This window comes from Urocitellus parryii, chromosome 4 (genome assembly GCF_045843805.1).
Source record: "Urocitellus parryii isolate mUroPar1 chromosome 4, mUroPar1.hap1, whole genome shotgun sequence".
Lineage (NCBI taxonomy): Eukaryota > Metazoa > Chordata > Mammalia > Rodentia > Sciuridae > Urocitellus > Urocitellus parryii.
Window position 1 is genome coordinate 185,741,199 of NC_135534.1, and position 21,727 is coordinate 185,762,925.

Genomic DNA, 21,727 nt, shown 5'->3' on the forward strand with positions numbered 1-21,727 from the left:
AGTGCTGAGGAGCAGGAAGTCCATCCCCGAATCTGGCACCACAGTCCCCAGTGGAAAATACCATGTGTTTCCTTGGCAATCTGTCCTTGGCTAAGTGGGGAAAGTGGGGAGCAAAGGGTTAATGCTACTGTGAAAGGGCCACACTGCAACCCACAGGTAATCAGAGGATGGGGCCGAGTGGTCAATTCTACTGAAAAACAGCGGCTGGAAAGACATTAAATGCCCCCGTTGTTCAGCAGGAAGTTGGGGAAAAGGGCTAAAGGTCTCCCGATCTCATTAAGGGCTACTTCTGCTCTACAAGAAGTTTATAATCAGGAGTTGTCCTGCAGGAAGAAAAGGACAACTAATGAGAGTCACTAGCGAGCTTAGAGGCTGGAAGGCAGAAGACCTTTCCAGAACGTTAAGAGCCAAAAGAGTACCTTTTAGTGTTTGTTTTGATTATATTTCCCTGTAACCCAGCAACTGGGCCCAGATGCCAGGAGAGAAGACTGCTGATGACTGGAGAAGGAAAAGAAAAAGAATTCCCTTTGTGTCCTCACTTGTGTGGTTCTTCTCAAGGTGAGTGAAAAGAGCCCGTCAGGACCCTCTGAGGGTGTTGAGAACCCTCACTCATTTTCCTCACCAGGGTCAGAATGATTTACAACACCACATGTGCTCCTTGGTGGTTTCCTCTTTTTTTATTTTTGAAGACAAGACACAAGTGGGAAATGTGAATCTTGAGCCAGAGTTAAGCTGATCTTTTAAAGCAACCAAGGGAATTTTCCAGGCACCATCCCCCACCCCTGAGCTCTCCTCCCTGAGTCACTCTTTCCCCCTCCCAAGGGCAGTCTGCATATGTTCAGTGTCACTGTAAACCAGGATTTCAGGAGTTCCATGTTGCTCCATGTGTTCAGATGCTTGCACTCTGCGGACGCCCCTTCTCTGTAAAGGAAAAACAAAACTAGGTGTTCAGTATACGAGATCTATGACAAAATCACACCAGAACAATGTCAAAGGGACAGCATTCTGTTGTTTCAATGCATACATAGACATGTAGAAGAAGGAGAATATTTCTGTATTCTAACTTCATTCTTTATAATCTCGGTGACCAGGCAAGTTATTATTCAATTCAAGCTAAATCCTTTTCTAGTGTCATCTGTTTGTTTTTGTTCATAACTATGGAAATGTGTGTGTGTGTGTGTGTGTGTGTGTGTGTGTGTTAGGGATGGTGGTAGTTTGGTTTGGTTTAACTATCACCACTCAGATATTTGAAGATAATTATCAATGCAGCTCTTAATATCTTCTAGATGAATTAACTCAAATTCTTATGATTTTTTTTTCCCTCTACACAGGTCTTATTTGGGATCTTAGAAAATAACTTTGAATTAAAATATTTCATTATTTCCTTTATCCAAGGACTCTTAGAATTTCTCTTGATATGTTGATTTAAGTGGGGAAATTACTAGTAAATTTCATCTGGCTGACTAGTTTGAAAAATGGGACTTTCTTATCCAACATTTTTCATACATGCAAGATTTGAACAATTTGAAATAATATTTTTGACAATAATGCAATGTGCAACTGAACTTAACCAGTCTGACCACTCAGATGACGTTTTAGAATCCTGCATGGTTTCAGTACCAGTTTTCAAGAGTCCATAATGCGACTTCACATTTGTAGCTTGAAATCAGCCATCAAGGGAGCATTTTGACCACAAAAAAACAGTAAATTTTATAAGGAGAGCCAATTGTCAAACATTTACCAGCATACCACTGGATTCTAGGTCATTATTCCAGATGTAATTATTAATTACCTATAAAATTCAAATTCTAAACTTGATACCCTTAAATATGCAATAGCATAGATCAGAGAATAAATGAATAACCAAAGCATGCACATTTCATTCACAGTTAAAGTTACAAAATTGCAACCTGATTTTAATTTTCTTTGGTAATTATTTTCTAAATATTTAGAATTTAAAAAAAATTCCTCCTTAAGTAAAAAATGAACAAAACAGTAATTACATACTAAAATGATAAAAATCTTATTTAAAAAGACTCTTAAGTCTTACTTTAAAAGGTTCGAAACTTACTATGTTAAAAAAAAAAATCCTTGAAAGTAAGTAAAAGATACGTAACTCAATAGAAATTTTAGTAAAGAAATACAAATAGCTAACAATGGTGTGAGGGGGTGCATGTTGTAACATAAGAGTAAAAATAAAAATAAGAAGATTCAGTTTTATCTGTAAGATTAGCAAAACTTAATTTCTTAGAGCATCCAGTGTTGATATAAACAAACAAATATTCTAATACAAGTAATGAGGGTTGTAAATAGTAAAACGTTTTTGTTTGTTTGTTTGTTTGTTTTTAATGGTACTAAGGATTGAAACCAGGAATGCTCTACCACATCCCCATCCTTTTTTATTTTTTATTTCAAGACAGGTTCTCACTAAGGTTTCCAAGCTAGTCTTGAACTTGCCAGATCCCTGCTTCATCTTCACAGGGATAATACACATGAGTCACTATATTCACCTGAGATATATATTTTAAATATTTTTATACATTAATGGACCTTTATTTTATTCATTTATTTATATGTGGTGCTAAGGATCTAACCCAGTGCCTCAAACATGCAGGGCAAATGCTCTCCACTGAGCCACAATCCCAGCCCCTCATCTGATATTAAACTCATCTGATATTAAACTTTCTAGAGAAGTTGGCAATGTGTGTCAAAAGCCTTAGAAATATGTATAACCCAGAAATTATCTCTCCAGGAATTTATCCTAAGAAAATAATTAAGAGTTTGGAAACCACTAACCTCAACAATAAGATTGCTAAAGTATTAAGATTATTAATTTTCCAGCTACGTTGCATTGAGTAGTTCATATAGCAGTTCACATTTATGCAAACAAGGTAAAGAACAAGAAATAAGTCGGATGCCAACAAATTAAGTTCAGGGCACATGTAAGACCAGCATAGTCAATTCATTACCCTAGATTCTTCACATAAAAAAATTAATACAATTCATCTTCACTAAGTGTTTTCATTATTAAGAACAAAATCAATTGTAATTGTGTTATTGTTTACTAAGGCAGAAAACCATGCCTTGTACCCAACTAGTGTTGAATTCTATTCTTCAACACTAGTCTTTCCTTCTATGAAGTTTCCAATCAACAATGTGTTCTTCACCCTTTTAAATGTTGTTATTAAATGTTTCTATGGATACCGCCATGCCCACAGACAGCACTATTAACATCTCTTGCCCATCACTGCAATAGCCTTCTATGTTGTGTGTAATACTTTTGACACTCCACACTACAGAACCAACACTTAGTCCTCCTGAGTACTCTGTTCTTTTTTTTTTTTTTTTTTTTTTGTCACCAGGGATTGAACTCAGGGGCACTCCACTTTCTTGCACTCAACCACTGAGCCACATCCCCAGCCCTATTTTGTATTTAGAGACAGGGTCTCACTGAGTTGCTTAGTGCCAAGCTTTTGTTGAGGCTGGCTTTGAACTCAGGATCATCTGTCTCGGCCTCTTGAGCCTCTGGGATTGCAGGTGTGCCTGGCTTCATTTGTCTGTTTTTTTGTTTTAGAAACCCACCTTGCCCCTCTGACTATTATAAATTCTTATGAACATTTCCCTCAGGGCCCCCTGCTAGCCTAACTTTGTGGGAATTGCAACAAAGTGTCCTTCCTTCCAGATGCCTACAAACTCAGACAGAGCCCTGGTGCTTCTCAGGCATCATTATGCCTTATTCTGTTGCTCTTAGATAAAAGGACCTGAACCTCCATGGTGACCCTGACCTTCACATGCATCACAGCCGCAATTTAACAATGTTTCTGTGGAGTCATTTCTCTTTCCACTCCCCCAACCTCTTTCTCTCTACCCTACTAGACTCCAATCTCCGGAAAGCCAACGATACTGTCTCTGTCTCGACTTGCCCAACATTGCATCCCTATTGGTCTGGCACAGAAGCAGTACTTAATCAGTGAACAAATCTAATCTTTCGTTTTTTGTCTCTGGTTATTGTTCTTTTTTCCACTTACTCTTTGGGTTTCCATCCAGTTGCTAACCTACACACAACAATACTACATACCTTCCTAAAAGCTCCACAGGTGGCTATTGACACCAAAATTGCTTGAGGAATGGAGATTCACCTCTGCCCTCCAGAGAGAGGCACTCTCTGTTTTCAAGGGATAGTCCACACATGCTTTGTCATTATTCGGAGTTACTTCACTTTAATATATACTTAATTTTAGCTTTTTCTTTTGCATTTTAATTGTGCAACTAATAATAGGATATTGGAAAGTTTAAAGGATTGATAAAAATCTCAGTTCTGCTCAGTAAATAATTACAAAGCACTTCTGAACTACCAAAAAAGGGGGGAGAGAAGGAGAGGATTTACAAAATAAATGACTAGGTCAAAATCATGCTAGGGAAAAGGAAGGTGCTAAAAAATGAAGTTGAGCAATCAAACACCAATTGTACTTGAGATTGAAGAGGGATTTGAGAGGAGCTGGAATCAGTCTTCATCCTGGCCAACTTCAAAGAAATGTCAGTCTCCATTGTTTTGGTAAATGTGAAAAGAAGAAGAAAAACAAACAACAACAACAACAACAACAACAAAAAAAAAACACTTCATTCCAGCTTTAAGAACAGAATTAAAGGAAGTAAACACCTATGTGTCTACAAACTTTAAGTAAATTTTTATAATTACCTAAATAATTTCTCAGATTAGAGGGAGGAGGGGTATGGTTTGGTGATAGAATGCTTATCTAGCAGGCATGAAGCTCTGATTTTGGATCCCCAACACGGAAAAAAAAGAGAGAGAGAGAGAGAGAAAGAAAAAAAATCTCGGATTAAAAATGAAATAATAACCAATTAAGATAGGTGGAGAAAATATAAAGCAATGAGCAAATATCGGTTTGGAAAGAGAAGAAGGAAAAAATGAGATTCCACTTCTTGGGCTAATTGTGTAGATATAAAATTGAAATCACTGTTCTTTCCTCTTTTTCTCTTAATTGTTTTTAAAGTAGCAAGTGGGTAGATGGAACTGTTTGGGGAAAATGTTATTTCTGACCAGAAGGGGAATTTTGATTCTTTTCTACTCCTATCAGGAATACAAGGTACCTGGAGAAATTTGTAATGTTCATAGAAAATCAAGATAGAAAGAAAAAAAAAAAAAAAGAAAGAAAGAAGGTAGACAAATGTCAAACACATGAGTAAATTTATAAAATCAATTTAAGTTAATTAATCTAATAAATATCCCCTAATAAGTAGAGAAGTGTGAGTTAATAGGCAACTTTGGAAGATAAAGAATAATATTAAAAATAAGCCTTGTGGGCTGGAGTTGTGACTCAGTGGTAGAGTGCTATCCTGGCATGTGTGAGGCCCTGGGTTTGATCCTCAGCACCATATATAAATAAATAAAATAAAAGATCCACTAACAACTAAAAAAAAAATTTTGTCTGATTAAACAAGTTATAGCACATCTTTTGTTGTCAATTAAGATCATGAAGTACTTGAGTGAAAGGGAGATGAGAGATCCTGTAGGCGTACTTGAGTGAAAGGGAGATGAGAGATCCTGTAGGCCAATCTCCCTTGATTTACATGTGTTTTATTACATCATTCACAATATACATGTTGAGCACCTGATTTGTACCCGAAACTGTGGTGAATGCTGAACATAATAAATCAAAGTCCCTGATCTCAAAGAATTCATAGTCTAGTTGGGAAGAAATATCTAGATAAAGAAATGTGCAATGTCAGATGGTGCTCACAGGGATGCACAGTGTAAGTATGTGTGCATTTGCACATGTGTGTGCATTTGTGTGTGAGGCAGGTATGATGGATTGGTAGGGGAAACATTTCTGCAAATTAATAATTGAGTAGAGATCTTGGTGAAGAAAGAAGGTCCTGGGCTGGAGTTGTAGTTCAGTGGGAAAGTGCTTTTACCTTGCATGTGTGAGGCACTGGGTTCGATCCTCAGCACCACATAAAAATAAGTAAAATAAAGGCATTGTGTCCAACTACAACTGAAAAATAAATATTTTTAAAAAATACACTCATTCTCCCCTCCTCCCTCCCTCTGTATCTCCTTCCTCTGTTCTATTGGTCTTCCTTCTGTTTCGGGTGCCTATTTCTCTCTCTAGCTTCCGCATATGAGAGAAAAACACTGAACCCTTGACTTTCTGATTCTGGTTTATTTCACTTAGCATGATGTTCTCCGGTTCCATCTATTTACCAGCAAATGACATAATTCTATTCTTCTTTATGGCTGAGTAAAACTCCATTGCGTATTTATACCACAGTTTCTTTATCCATTTGTCAGTTGATGGGCACCTAGGTTGCTTCTACAATGGTAGGAGATACAATCCGAAGAGTAGAGGAGATATGGTCACGTCAGACTACAGCCCAAAATAATACAGGATACATTGAATTTTTATTGTTATTTCTTTGTTCTGACTTGTTTGTTTTGGTTTTTGCAGCACTGGAGACTGAACTCAGGGGCATTCTTTCACTGATCTACATTGCCAGCCCTTTTTATTTTTATATTTTAAGACAGGGGCTTGCTAAATTGTCCAGGCTGACTTTTAACTTGTCATGTTCTTACCTCATCTCCTGAGTAGCTGGGATTAAAAAATGCCTGGTGAATTTTATACTGAGTTGATACACCATGGCAAATCAGTCACTTGGTCTAACTTAATGTTTTTAAAAGGTCATTCAGAATAAACTCTAAGGGGTCAGAAGAAGAAGCAGAGATTTCAGCCAGAAAGTTATTGAAATAACACAGTGAAGAGGTATGGTGTTCAGGCCCAGATTAGCCACAGAGAATTAAAGATTGCCTAGATTAAAGATTTATTTTGAAGTAGAGATATGGACTTGATGATGGGTTGAATATTGGGTGAGAGACAGTAAGGAATTAAGAGTTACTAGGGTTTTTAGGAAAATGAACAATCGTGCTCTCAGAGAAGGCTGGGCAAGTGGAAATCAAGGATCCAGTTCTGGTTATATTAAATTGGTGCCAACTAGACAATTAAATAGAATTTAATAGCACTTAGACATAAGGGTTCTAGAGTTCCTGGGAGAAGATCTGATTGAAGAAGCAAAAATTTTGGAGTCCTTATATATCTATGGTACCTAAAACAAATGACTAGATGAAATCCCAGAGGGAGTGAATTTAGGTAGCCAAGAAGAGTCTGGGAATTGAACTTAGATTTCTGCAACACATAGAGGTAGGAAAATGAGGTGGGTCAGACAAAGAACACTTGAGAATGTATAGCTTATGTGATTGGAAGAAAGTCGAGAGCTCAGTTTCAGAGGTCAAGTGCACAATGTGTTCATGAAAAAAGCAGTCAAATGAGACCTACGTCAGGAAATGAGAAGACTTGACCAGAGCTCATATATTAGGTTTTCTGGTTCTTGTTTCCATGTTTTTTTTTTTTTTTTTTCCCTAACAGCAGCCTCCTTCTATTCCACTGTCACTTTGCCTGAGCTACAGACAGGACTTTCTGGGAGCTGCTAATTCATTATCAAGTTCACTGAAATTTCAGTAGCAATGGTGAATATCTCAGTTTATGTTTTTTGAAAAGGAGACCCTGAAACAAAGCTTTGACAAAGGTCGAGTGTTAATGAGCATGTTATTGTGCTGGACAATAGGCTCAGTTTCATGGAGATCTTCTGAAAAAAACATGTAGAATATACAGCAACCTTGGCAGGAGGGAGAAGGTGGGGTAGCTGTTCACAGGCTTATTGGTTGTGAGTTGCCCATCAAGGACATTAAACACTTAGCACTTCCACTGTGCCAAAGTCCCCAGGCAGAAAAACAGAAAAACAGAGAAGGAGGTGGGAAGCTGTCTATCTTCCCAACAAAGACCCATGACAGCTGCAAGTGAACCAGATGTGGGCCGAGTGAACATGGGTATCTCCTACTGAGGCCAGTGCAGATCTGGTTGTGGTAGAACTGGCTCACCACCACTTGGTAGTGGACTGTCTGGACTTTGTTTATTTTCAAAATATGAACTAAGCCATTTGGGCAAATAATCAAGTGACATTTTTTAAGCACTTGTTAGATGGAGGGAAATTCTATACTGTGTGAGAGATTTATGTGGACAATATTTATCATGTCTTGAGAGTTATAAGACAAATATTAGAATATCCTGCTGGTATCTCTCTATCTAGAAATTTTAGGAAACTCTTCCAGTTTTTGCTGTGTAGAGAAAACCAGAAAGGATTGAAATAGGAATGGCATTCTTTCCTTTTATTTTTTTTTTATTGTAAGATTTATTACTTAGATTCACCAAGTACCAAAAAAGAATTTCATCTGGCTTAAATAAATATTAGTTCTTCCTAATATGTTCTAATTGTAGACATGTCTATATGAGTATCTGATTAAAAGACAATCATTCACAAGTTCATCCAGTGAACTATTGCCATGGTCTCTAGAAATGATATTTCTCTGCCTGATAACCAATGGGCCTTTGTTCAATAGATGATAGATATGTGTTTAAGTAAGTTTCTTAACTTTCTACAGGAAACTAATCCACATGTATATGCTTTTAAATGCCGGCACAAAGTATCTGAACTCTAGATTCTCCTTGGAGGTCTCAGCTATTCCAAATTAATAAAGCAAGGTGGTTGCAAGCAGTGACATTAACAGAGAATTGTAGAAAGCACAGTATTACTGGATACTCTGGGTCCTGGATGGCACAGGCTGTGGGACATGTGCTCCTGCAGATGTAGCACTTTGGTTCTTCTAAAACTGTCCTAAGCAATCAGGATTGGGTGTTATCCCCTTGATTTAGTGAGGAGCAGCAGGTGAGTTCATGGAAGTAATGGCTCTTTCAGGGTTGGCATCAGGATAAACTCTGCTTCCTATTTAAAACACAAAAACAACAGCAGCAGCTACAACAAAATGCATTTGCTTTTATCTTCTGAGCACCATGCCACATCACTTGTGATGTGTCTAACCAGTTGAGCCCACTCCAGGCATACACATAGGAGTGTATGCCTTGCATATCTGCATACTGATTTGATTGTTCTCGTTATTACTATTTTTATTATTTTTCTATCATTTTCCTCTTTGCTCAGATTTAACTATTTTTGCCTTTTACATTAAAATCATTTATGTATTTTAATAATTTTATAGTATTTTGCAGAACTGGAAGAGATATGAAAAGAAAGGTGGGTGTTGGGAGGTAGATGAGTTGTGAGCTTTTACCAAGGAAAGCAATGCATGTTGCACCTACTGTGGGTTCACTAAGAAGAAACCAGGCCAAATTAACAAGGACAGGAAAATATATTTTAATTTCAAGAACAAGTTTTCTTTTTCTTATAATATAGTAGATCAGATGCTAACTTAGCTAGGTGAATTCATCCCTTATTGAACAATGATAACAAAGGAGGATTGATTGAACCATGATAACAAAGAAGCATTGATTAATGAACCTATTCCAACTTGGAAAGAGGTCATTACTAGCACAATTCAAAATTCCCCTTTTTGCCTTGATCCTTCAAAGAGCACAAAAACATTGGGCCCTAAGGACTGAGGATTTCATAAAATCTGAAGAGCTATCTAATAAATTGGAAAACAATACCAACCCTGAAAAAGTTTGGCAGTCTGAAATGATTAAACATTTTTTTTTAAAGATTGTATTTAACAGAGAAAGTAATAAAGGCTTGATTTAAGAATTTAAAATTCAACCAGGCCTGATGGCATGAGCTTGTAGCTCAGTGGTAGAGCATCCCTGGTTAAATCCCCAGTATTGCAAAAACAAAACAAAAGATATTTGTTCTATATATTTACATACTTAAAATATAATACAAGTGCCATAATAATGTAATATAAAAATGAAACATCTAAGAAATAAATGACACAATTTTTTCATTTAATGACATATCTTAAAATCTTTCCATGCAAATACAAATAGGTCTATCTTAATATTAATGAAAACATAAAAGTTTCCAATTGTGTAAATCCATACACTATATTTTATAAACATTTCTATTGCTATTGCATATTTAATCAGATTTGTTTGTTTCCTGCTATTAGAAATAATATACACCTTTGTGCAGGTATTCAAATGTGTCCAGTGGGTAGCATCCTGGAAGTACAGTGTCTGGGTCAAAGACCTATGAATATTTTAAATGTTGGTAGATGTTACCCCTCGGAGACTAAATCACTTCACACACCTGTGTTTCCACAAACTCAGTACTTGTGTACTTACAGTACTGAATCTTATCAATATTTAAAATATTTGGCAATCTGATGAATAAAATGATTTTATTGTTAACAATTTTTATTTCATGTATATTAGAGATATAGTATCTCTTTAATGTGTGTTTTTGCCAATTCTGTATGCCTTCCATGAACTGCTTGATGATGTCCTAACATCCATTAAAGAAAACGTAGATTTGTCTTTTTTTTAATTGAATCATTGGAACACTTTATAAGGAGTATTTATTCTTTGTTGTATATGTTGAAAATATTTTTTATAGTTTCCCCACCTACAGAATTTATTGTGTAGATTAACTGGTCAGACTTCTGGACTTTATGTCATCTTAGAAACTCCTTTCACATCTAAAACTATAAAAATATTTTCTATAAATATTCTTCTATTTTATAATTTTAATCTGTCTGAAATTTATTTTTGTACCCTATGTGAAAAGAGATATAACCATTTCTTCCCCAAAGGAGGCCTTTTGCAAAATTAACTAAAATAATCATTTATGACTTATTTGAACTATCATATTTATTATGCTCTCATTATCATTTATGAAAAGTGTAGGGTGCTTTGGGGTGTTGTATTCTGCATAGTGTTCTATTCTGTGCTCTTATATTTGTATTCTATTCTTGTGCTAGTGCCATATTATCTTCATCTCTATATCTTTATAGTAAACATTGTGTGAGCCTAGTACGGTGGCATGTGCCTGTAGTTCCAGCTACCCAAAGCTGAGGCAGGAGGATCACTTGAGTCCATAAGTTCAGGACTATGTGGGCAGCATACCAAGACCTCATCTCAAACACAAGCAAAACAAAGGAAACCCAAACAAAACACCCTGAAATGTTATGATGTTGACGGGGAGTTAGACTATACACTAGTCTTATTTTTTTATACATGTTCTTTTCCACCTATAGATAAGCTTTATAATCAGTTATCAAGACAAGAAAAAAATGGGCAATTTCATGAGGGCTGCTATGGATCTGTAGAGTATTATACAGAGAATCAACAATACCATATTGGGACTTTTCATGTGGAAACATGATGTGTTTCTATTTTTCATGCCTAATAAAGTCTTTCAGTAAAATTTCTAAATACCATCATGTAGGTCTTGTGCATTTCACTGACTATTTGTACAGATATACTGTACTGGACACACACACACACACACACTGGGATTATATATATATGGAATATATTATATATAGGATACACACACACACACACACACACACACACACACACACATATACTGGGAATTGAACTTAGTGGCACTTTACATTCCCACCTCTTTTATTTATTATTTGAGTCAAATTCATGCTAAATTGCTGAGGCTGGCCTAGAACTTGCAATCTTCCTGCCTCAGCCTCCTGACTCACTGGGATTACAGGCATGCACTATGGATTATGGATATTCTAGATATTTCATGGTTTCATTTCTTTTCTTTCTTTCTTTCTTTTCTTTTTTTTTTTTTTGTCATTCGAGTATTTGGTTTCTATCTCCATTTTTTTTTTTTTTTTTTTTTGGTATAAATCTTGTATCTCCATCTTACTTCATGTAGTGTCATTTACCTTGAGTCAAGTCCCAAGTAGTCCTCTGATACATCTCCCTTGCTAACAGAATCCTGCTTCTGTTTGGCAACAGTTCCGTGTCCATGCCCAGAAAATGAATCTCAGTTGCCTGGGCCAGTATGGCAGTCTAGATGACTGTATCTTTTGCTACATGTGCTACATTTCCCTGCCACATTCTCCGCCTAGTTTTATGAAATGTGTGATAAGAGAAAGTCTGAGAAATTTTACTCCTTTGTAGAAGGAAAGCCCCTTTGTTCCTATCTCCATTCTTTCTTCCTATTCAATGCTGAAGAGCAGTCATTATGACTAGTTGGAATAGTTATTCCATGAGGCCACAAATATGAAGATAAAAAGGTAACAAGTAGTTGCAAGGATAGGCAGAAAAATGCAAAGTGCTGAGGTTCTTGAAGACATTTATGAACCCCCGAACCTATGCATAAACTGCTTTCTTCCAAATTTCCATTTAAGGAAACAAGGTGCATACATTGGTTAATTCAGCTTCTCTAACTGCAACTGAATGTGTCCATATCTATTTAGATATTACTGGCATATGGGAATATTATTGATTTTTGTGTGTTTACCTTGTATTGAGCTCTCTGGTTGAAATCTAATGAGTTCTATTAATTTTTTAGAGGATTATTTGAGAATTTCTAGTGTGTGTTGCAAATAATGATGGTTTGATCTCCATCCTTTTAATACTTCTTGTTAGTGTCTCTTGAATTATCTCAAAGGCTGTAATGTTAGTGAAATGTTGAATTGTGGCACAGATAGTACATATTATCCTTTTTTATTATGGCTGTTAATGGCAATGCTTCTATGTTTTGGGACTAAGATTTTTTCTGTAATGTCCTGGTTAAAAAAACAAAAACAAAAACTGATGGGTTAAAGAAGTATCTTAAATAACTAAAAGTTCAGTTTTGTTTTACCTTCCTTTGTTTTTATTTTATTTTATTTTATTTTATTTTATTTTATTTTATTTTATTTTATGGTACTGAGGATTGAACCCAGGGCTTATGCGTGCAAGACAAATACTCTACCAACTGAGCTATATCCCTAGCCCTTCCTGTGTTTTTAATCAGAAATAGTTATCAAAGTATATGAAATACTCATTTGGCCTCTGACAAGATAATCACAGGAACATTCTACTGTGTTCAGTTCTGTAATGAGCTATATCAATAAATTTTCTGATTTTGAGCATCCTTATTTGCTGGGATAACCTTGTTTATTCCTAAGGAATTATTTCTTTCATATGTTGTTGGATTTTCATATAAAATATGTTATGCAGGAATTTTACATCTATCTGTACAAGTAATATTGCTACAGTTTTGTTTGAGTACTTGATTTGCTTTGCTGCATTGTGAGATGATAGAATAGCACTCAACATAAAAAATGAATATGAAATCTTTAAATTGCATATAACTCTTTTTTACTGTTATGTTTACCACTTCCTGTGTTCTTTGAATTTTTCATAAATATGCATATTAAGTTTATTTTTTTTAAAAAAGGGGGTTTAAAGATAAATATAGACATGTATTTTATAAATGGAACTTAACCGTTTATGAAAGGTAGAGGAGAGTTTATCTATCACTTCTGGTGTGGGAATTGGGGATTTAATTGTTTTCATTTGATCCTGGGAGGTGAGCCCAGGGATTTGTACATTCAAAGCATATGCTTTACCACTGCACTACATTCCCAGCCCACTATGTGGTAGTAATTGGTTTATTTTTCATTTCTTCTTGTTTTTTGTTTTTTGGTTTTTTTTTTTTGTATCAGGAATTGAACTCGAGGGCACACGACCACTGAGCCACATCCTCAGCCTTTTTTTTTTTGTATTTTTATTTAGAGACGGGGTCTCACTGAGTTGCTTACCACCTTGCTTTTTTGCTGAGACTGGCTTTGAACTCATGATCCTCCTGCCTCATCCTCCCCAGCTTCTGGGATTACAGGAATGCTCCACTATGCCCAGCTCTTCGTGAGACAAGTCTGTTTTTTATATAGATTTTTAGAAAATTATTCTTTTCACCTAGGATTTTCCAATTCACTAATATAATACTTTCATCTTTTTACTCTCCTCTGTGTCTGTAGTTATGTCTCTTTCCTTGTATTAATGTTTTATATTTGTGTTATATATTTATATTTTGAGTTTATAATTAGTTAATAAAATTTACTTATTCATTTGCATAGAATTCAAATACTTAATACCTTCTATTTGATTTTTTAAATTTTTAACTCCTTTCATTAAAACAGTGCATTTGTAATATTTTCTGTTTTCTAATTAATATATTTAAGAATATTAATTTTTATTTGACTATAACTGGGTCATATTTTATAGATTTTGAGATGCAGGATTCTCACTATTGTTTTTGTTTAAATAGTCTTTATTTCAGGTTGGCATTCACTTAAACAAAGAGTTGTTAAAATGTATTTTTTAAATGTTTAGTATTTGTGTATTTGTGTATTTTTTTAGTTTATAGTTTTATGTATTTTTTAGTTTTGTATTTGTGTATATTTTTATATATGTTTGTGTATTTTTTAGTTTATAGTTTTATGCCTTCTCTTTTTTTTCTACTTTGGATATTTATTGAGTTTTTTTATAGTTTTAAGAGAAATTTGTTAGCTGTAGGTGTACGTAATACATTTATTTTATTTGTTTATTTTTGTATGCAATGCTGAGAATCAAACCCAATGCCTCACATGTGTTAGGCAAGTACTGTACAACCGAGCTACGACTCCAGCCCCTAGAGGTTTTTGTTTGTTTGTTTGTGACAGAGTACCTGGCCAATTTTTGTTAATTTTTATTTGTTTGGTTTTGTTTTTGCAATGCTGAGGATTGGACCTGAGGCCTTGCAAGTGCTATGCAAGAGCTCAACTGCTGAACCACGTCCCCAGGTCTGTAAACATTTTATGAGTACTGAAAAAGAATATCAGACACACACAATTTTCTGTGTACACCCACACACAGGTCTATAATGCTTAATGAATGTGTCATTCAATTCCTCTATATCCTTTTGTATCTGCATGTCACTTAATTTGTCACTTCTTTATGAGAGGTGTCACAAAATCTAATTATCATTGTAATTTTGTCAGTTCTTTCTTGTACATCTAAGATATCATTTGTAGATGCTATATCAGGTATAGAATGATGAATTATTTTTCTTATAAAATTAAATTTTTTTCTTTCCCATTTTAGTGTTTTCACCTTAAATTTTATGTATTTATATTCCTTTCTTTATTTGTTTGTTTACGTATTTATTTATATACATTTTTTGAAGGCCTGGGGACTAAGCCAGGATCTCATGTATGCAAGGCAAGAGTCCTACCAGCCTCTTCATCTTGTATTTTATTTGGTCTGATGTGAATATAATTTCTCCTGCTTTCTTTAAAATTGTATTTGCCTGATTTCTGTTAGTCTTTTATATTTCAAATTTTTTTTTGTTCATTAAGGTTTTTTTACTTATGACCTATTTAAACAGTTGTTAACATTTGCTTAGACTATTTTGTAGTTTACCATGCTTCATTCAGAAACTGATATGTTCTATGACAGAAAGGACATAGAGAGTTGAGTGACAATTTAATAAGCCTGATTAGAGTTTGTGATCATCTCTTGGTTTAACAGTATGACTTTCTCAAGTCTCAATTGAGAAATTTTATTCCCTAACATTTTATTCTGAAAATTGATATATTAACCAAACAACTTTATTTCTGACATCTTATTCTTATTTCTGGCACGGTATTTGTTTTCCTGTATCATATCTTCTTGCTTGATTATATCTTTTTTCTTTTCTTTTACTAGCTTAATTGAATTTTTTTTTTGTGTTTTTTTTTTTTCCTTCATGAATTTTGAAGCTATTTTTCCATTATTTGCTTTTTTAGTGAGTGGAAGCAAAGTTTATCTGTGTTCAGGAGTACACAAGATTAGATTAAGAATCCTGAATCTAACTGAATTAAGAAAATTACCAATGAAAAGTTTTGAAAGAATTTATAATCTGTTAATACGTCTGCAACTTATGTAATGGTACAGTTACCGTTTGGGATAGCTCATTTGAAGTGGGTACTTGTGCACATGCTGAGGGAATTTGGATTTAAAAGTTAATTGACATAAGGTCTGAAGTGTGACTCAGTGACAGGCACTTACCTGCTATTTATGTGAGGACTTGCTGGGTTCTATCCTTAGCACCAAAGAAAAATGTTGGAATAGATGGAAATTTTAGCCAAATATTTAATAAAATCTAAACAATATTCACTAATTTGATCTTTTCAGTTTAGAGGGATAAAATCTGACAAAAATGAGTAAATTAGAACCAGAAAAACAGGTTTGTTAAACAAATAAATAAAAACAAATGAATAGTCTGGAAATATATATATATATATACATACACATATATATACATATATATATATTTTTTTTTTTCTTTTCTCTCTCTCTTGTGGTCTACCACTGAGATACATCCCCAAACCTCTTTAATCTTTTATTCTAAGACAGGGTCTTATTAAGTTTTCTTAGCAGGCCTTGAACTTGTGATCCTCCTCCTTAGCCTTCCCAGTAGCTGCAATTAGACATTTGCCACCTCACCTGAGATAAATAAAATTTTAATTTGTAATAAAAATGACATCAATTAAATGGGTAAAGGAATGACTCTTAAAAATAATGCTATAATAATAGTTAACAATTTAGAAAACAATTATGTTTGATTTCTGTATTTGTAACTATGTATCTAAACTTTTAAATTGAAAAAGTATAATAAAAGTGCCAATTGTAGCTTTTTTCTTAGGTGATTTTTTTTTCCTAGGTGATGGAATACGGGTAAACTATTCATATTTTTCACTTTGGCTTTTGGATTTTTAAACATTTTAACAATTTATCTCTTTTAGCTAGAAAAAATAATTTAGAACTTTCAGATAAATTTTGCCAGCACAAAACTTCTCCCATATCATGAAGACTGACAAAATTAGTGTCTAATTTATAAAAGAAATTTTAACTATAAGGTTCGATTTTTGTTTTTAAAAATACACTCTTTGAATCCTTGTATGTATTTGATTTTCCTAAACAGACTTGACCCAAAGTTCTGCATGTTAAGACAGAGCAGGCTGGTACCAAGTCAACTTGACTTTGAATCGACAAACCACCTTCCCATGACTGTAGAGAAATAAATTAAATACTTCAGGAGTAGATTTAATGTTAGTTGCTTTTCATCAGAACATGGGGTCCATATATAACTCTTTTCCTGTTTACTATAGTTTGATTTCTTTCCAAGTTGCTAAGAAGCATGTTTCACAAAAGCTACTTATTTGGTAATATTTTAGGTGTCTGGAATGTAGAACAAGTTTATTCTTTAGTATCTCCCTGATATTTATCCTGAACATTTGCTCATTCCAAAGAATAGGTTTAAAGGGTATTCATTTAGAAAAAAATAAGAGCATATTTATAGAATAAATACAAAACCAAAACTAGCAATGAACATCTCTACTCATTAGTTTCTAGCTCCTGCTTTTATTAGTAATAGCAAGGTCTTAATGTATGTTTTAATGACTCCATGCATTAGTTTCCACATCTGTAGAGGAATAAATTAAATACTTACAGAATTACTATGGGAGGATTATATAAATTTTTCATAAGGAATATAGAGGGGCTGGGAGTATAGCTTAGTGTAAAGTGCTTGCCCAGTATGTGGGAGATCCTGGGTTCACTCTCCAATATCACCAGAAAAAGGAAAAGAAAAAAAAAAAAAGAATATGAGATACTGTAAGTATAAATTAATGTGATCTATGTCCTTAAATCTTTACTGTGAGACTGAACAGTTGAAGCAAGAGCCCTAAATTTGGATCATGACAGATATCTAGTGCAAAAATTAAAACCAGTATATGTACTCATGTTTTAAAAAATCTATTTAAACAAATAAAAATGATTAACAACAATGACATAAAAATTTTAAACCACAATTACCTTTACCTGAGTTCTTCTTTTATTATTTGTTGTATATCAATTCACTCTCTATCATTAGCTATAAATCAGCGACCAGACATGTGACAATAAGGCAAAATGTTTCTTAAAAGTTGTAAAGAAAATCTTAAAGTTAAGAAATTTTGTTTATTGGTGTCTCAAACCTAAGAAACAGTTACATGTGCTTAGAAAATCCCATACTGTGCAGGAATTGTAATAGCTATCCATAAATAAACCACAGCAAAAAGGAAATGTTTGATTTCACTTAATTTTTCTGTAAATTGCATAGACCACCACTGTCCATTGATCCAGCTTCTGTTCAGGAGTGTTCTGCAAAAGTACAACTTGAAAACCACTGATCTATCCCAGATGAGAAAATGATCTAAAAGAAAAGTTACATATCAAGTTATTGAAGAAGCTAAGATCCAGACTTCCTCCCTCCTCCACGGCTATTTCTACTGCATCCAAATTTCCCTGTCCTAGCAAGGGAAACTTCCTTGAGCTGGTCTTGAACCAAAAGCTTAGTTAGTTTTTCTTCTTTCTTTCCTCCTTTCTTTTCTCCCTCCTTCCCTCTCTATGGTGCACTCTCCCCTTCGTTCCTTCCTTCCTTCCCACCCAGAAATGAGATCCTATATGTGACCACTAATAATTAACAGCTTAATCAACCAATAAATAATTTTTACGTTTTCTGTAAATTATTTTGATGACTATCAGCTCATCTCATATTTTTTTTTAATCTCAGAGGATTAGAGGTTCTCCATATATCAGCGTATTTTCTATTCTTTGGGAATGTTCAGTGCTATCCTCCACTCCCCCAAAACCCACCCCATCTTCCAATCTAAATTGAGTTTTAGAGGCTTAGGGTCAAGAAAAAAAGGACAAAGGGGTATATGGTTTTTCACATGGAAATTTGTCATCCTGTTTTTATTTCTCATGGAGATATAAATGGAGAAACATAGCACTGTTCTGCATAGAAGGGATCATATGGAAGAAAAATTGATTCTAGTCCTTCTGCATTGACTCTGTATCATGGAGCACTCACAGAGGAATTACTTCTATTATTGAAAAAGGAGGTCGGCCAGTGTTCTCATTTGACTTACTATGGAGCATAAAATTTGAAATCAGTCAGGACTTTTTTTGATGTCATGAACATGAGATTTTTAGTATCAACTTGGTAATTAAATTAACTCTGTGGATACTGGAATTGAATGATGAAGCTTCTGACATGGAAAAAGGACAGCAATCGTGATAGTTACTACAGTTTAACTTGAGGATAGCCTTTAGTCAGGATCTAGTAGAAGATCCTGTCCTACTTAGAGGAGATGGACAAATCTAAGGTACCCCCAGTCAGCTTTACCTGAACCACTCGGCAACATTAACCCTCCTCAGGTACGGGAATAGGGTGTTTGTACAAAAAGATGAGCAGCAATAGGGGAAATGAAACAGTGGTCCACTTTATTCTTTGAATATAGCCTTGCTGCTCTGCCACTGCAACAGATTTTTAAAATGGTCATGTTTCTTTCTCTTCCTCTCTCCCTGCTCCTTCCTAATCTCTCCCTCTCCCTAATCTCCAGGGAAACAGGATTACCTTTCTTCCCCATCCTAGGCAGAGTTATCTGTCCTTGAGTACACACCCACCATAGGAACCAAGTAATGCAGACTTTGGAGATGGTACCAGAAGATCTCAGAAATGACTATCTCCCAAATTAACAAGTGAACTACAACTCAACAGAGTGGAATGTCGCCTTTGAGTCACCTCTCTAAAAGCCCCCTGGTCCTGTTGATGGGCAGAATCACAGCCTCTGGGACAGAAGTACCCTGTATTTCTCTTTTGCTAGCAAAGAAATAAAGCTTCTTTCTCCTTTTTATCAGGAAAGAAGAAGAAGAGGAGGAGGAGGGAAAGAAAGAAAGAAAGAGAGAGAGAGAGAGAGAGAAAGGAAGGAAGGAAGGAAGGAAGGAAGGAAGGAAGGAAGGAAGGAAGGAAGGAAGGAAGGAAGGAGGGGCTTTTATATTTTGAGAAACCAGGGCTCTAAGTAGTTCAGTGACTTGCCCAAGATCCATTCAATTAGTATTTAAATTCAGAATTTCATATCTGATTCCAGATAGCACTATCCTTCCTCAATGTCAAGTGTTAAACTCCCAACATAGCATAGTAATATGTTTTTAATAACATGTTATTTTTAAAATATATAATATATGTATGCGTGTGTATATATATATATATATATATATATATATATATATATATATATATTCTGATTATGGAAACCATATATATGGTAACAAATTAAGCAAACACAGAAAAGTCTTCTAGACAAAAAGAATCAAGGAGTTGGGGATATAGCTCAGTAGCAGAGCACTGGCCTACCATGTGTGAAGCCCCGGGTTCAATCCTTATCACTACCAAAAGAAAGAAAAAAACAATTATAGGAGCTAAAGGCATAGCTCAGTGGTAGAACACTTGCCTACCAATGCACAAAGCTGGGGTTCGATCTACAGCCTCTCAAGAAAGAAAAATCATATCTACTCTCAAAATACAAAGAGTTGCTATTTACTCTTTCCTCTATGTTTCTCCCTTCGTGATTTGATAGTTTATGCTTTTTGCTTCTCTTTTGTTGTTATTGGTATGTATCCTCACATTGATATGTAATACCACTTTATAGATTAAGAATATTAACCTCGAGGCTAGGGATGTAGCTCAGTAGTAGAGCCCTTGCCTAGCATGTATGAGACCCTGGGTTCAATCCCCAGCACAATATTATTAGCACATATAACACAAAGTAAAATGTTTTTCTAAGTTTTGATTTGCTCGTAACTTAATAATGCTTTCCCATATATCAAAGTTCATTATTTATTTATTTGTTTTGCAGTACCAGGGATCGAGCCCACGGCTTTGTGAATGCTAGGCAAGTACTCCACCACTAAGCTACATCCCCTGCCCCTATTAAATTGTTTTGTGTGTTTAAATTCATTGATCACTTCTTTATGCTTTCTACCTTGGGTGTAATATTAGAAAACTATTAAAAACTGTAATATAACAATTATTCATCTACTTGTTTTTTTTTAATTAACTCTAAGATATTTATTTTCACTTTTAACTCTACCAATCTATGTAGAACTTATTTTAATATAACTATTGTTGTAGTTTGGATGTGAGGTGTCCCCCAAAGCTCACGTGTGAGATGATGCAAGAAGGTTCAGGGGAGAAATGATTGGGTTGTGAGAGTCTTAACCCAATCAGTGATTTAATCCCCTGATAGGGATTAATTGAGTGGTAACTGAAGTGGTAGGGTGTGGCTGGACGAGGTGGAAATTAGGGCGTGGTTCGGGGTTATATAAATTTGTATCTGGCAAGTGGAGTTCTCTCTCTCTGCTTCTCTCTTCCAGACTCTCCTGCCATGATGCTCTGCCTCACCTTGAGCCTTGAGGAATGGAGCTGGTCTTCTATGGATTAAGACCTGTGAAACGGCGAGCCCTCAAACTTTTCCTCCTCTATAGTTGTTCTAATAAGATCCTTTAGTTACAGCAGTGAAAAAGCTGTGACTAAAATAACTGTACACGTTGTTTGAAACCTGTTTATCTCTTATCATTAAAATCATGTAAATGTTTCCATGTCGTTTAATATTTCTTAAGAACATTTGAGGCTATACAAATTCTTATTGCACAGATGAACAAAAATTTTTTAGGCATTCACTTGCTATTGGGTATTGATGCCACAATAAACCACCTTGCCCATACAGTTTTGATGGCAGTCATGAATATTTCCTTACATCATTTTTCAAAAGTTAAATTTCTGGGTTAAAGACATCTTATATAACCAGAAAGACTGAAACTGTTCCCATAATCCCACAGACCCTATAATAGAGAATTATAGGGTCTATATTCCCTTATCTTCAACAATTGGGAATTAACACCTGGAAAAGTTATAATATATATTATATAGATAATATATATTTATATATATACATGTATGTGTGTGTATGTATATATACATACATATATATATATATATA

General features: G+C 34.8%; 1 long non-coding RNA gene across 2 annotated transcripts; it reads left to right on the plus strand.

Moving 5' to 3' along the window:
• The first annotated feature begins 360 nt into the window (after positions 1 to 360).
• Positions 361 to 21,232, plus strand: LOC144254700 (uncharacterized). Of its 2 annotated transcripts, none has more exons than XR_013343567.1 (3): positions 361 to 558; positions 20,585 to 20,620; positions 21,102 to 21,232. It is a non-coding gene; the product is annotated as an uncharacterized LOC144254700 (long non-coding RNA). The 2 variants fall into 2 exon arrangements; XR_013343566.1 differs by lacking the exon at positions 361 to 558 and adding an exon at positions 14,508 to 14,662.
• The last annotated feature ends 495 nt before the right edge of the window (positions 21,233 to 21,727 follow it).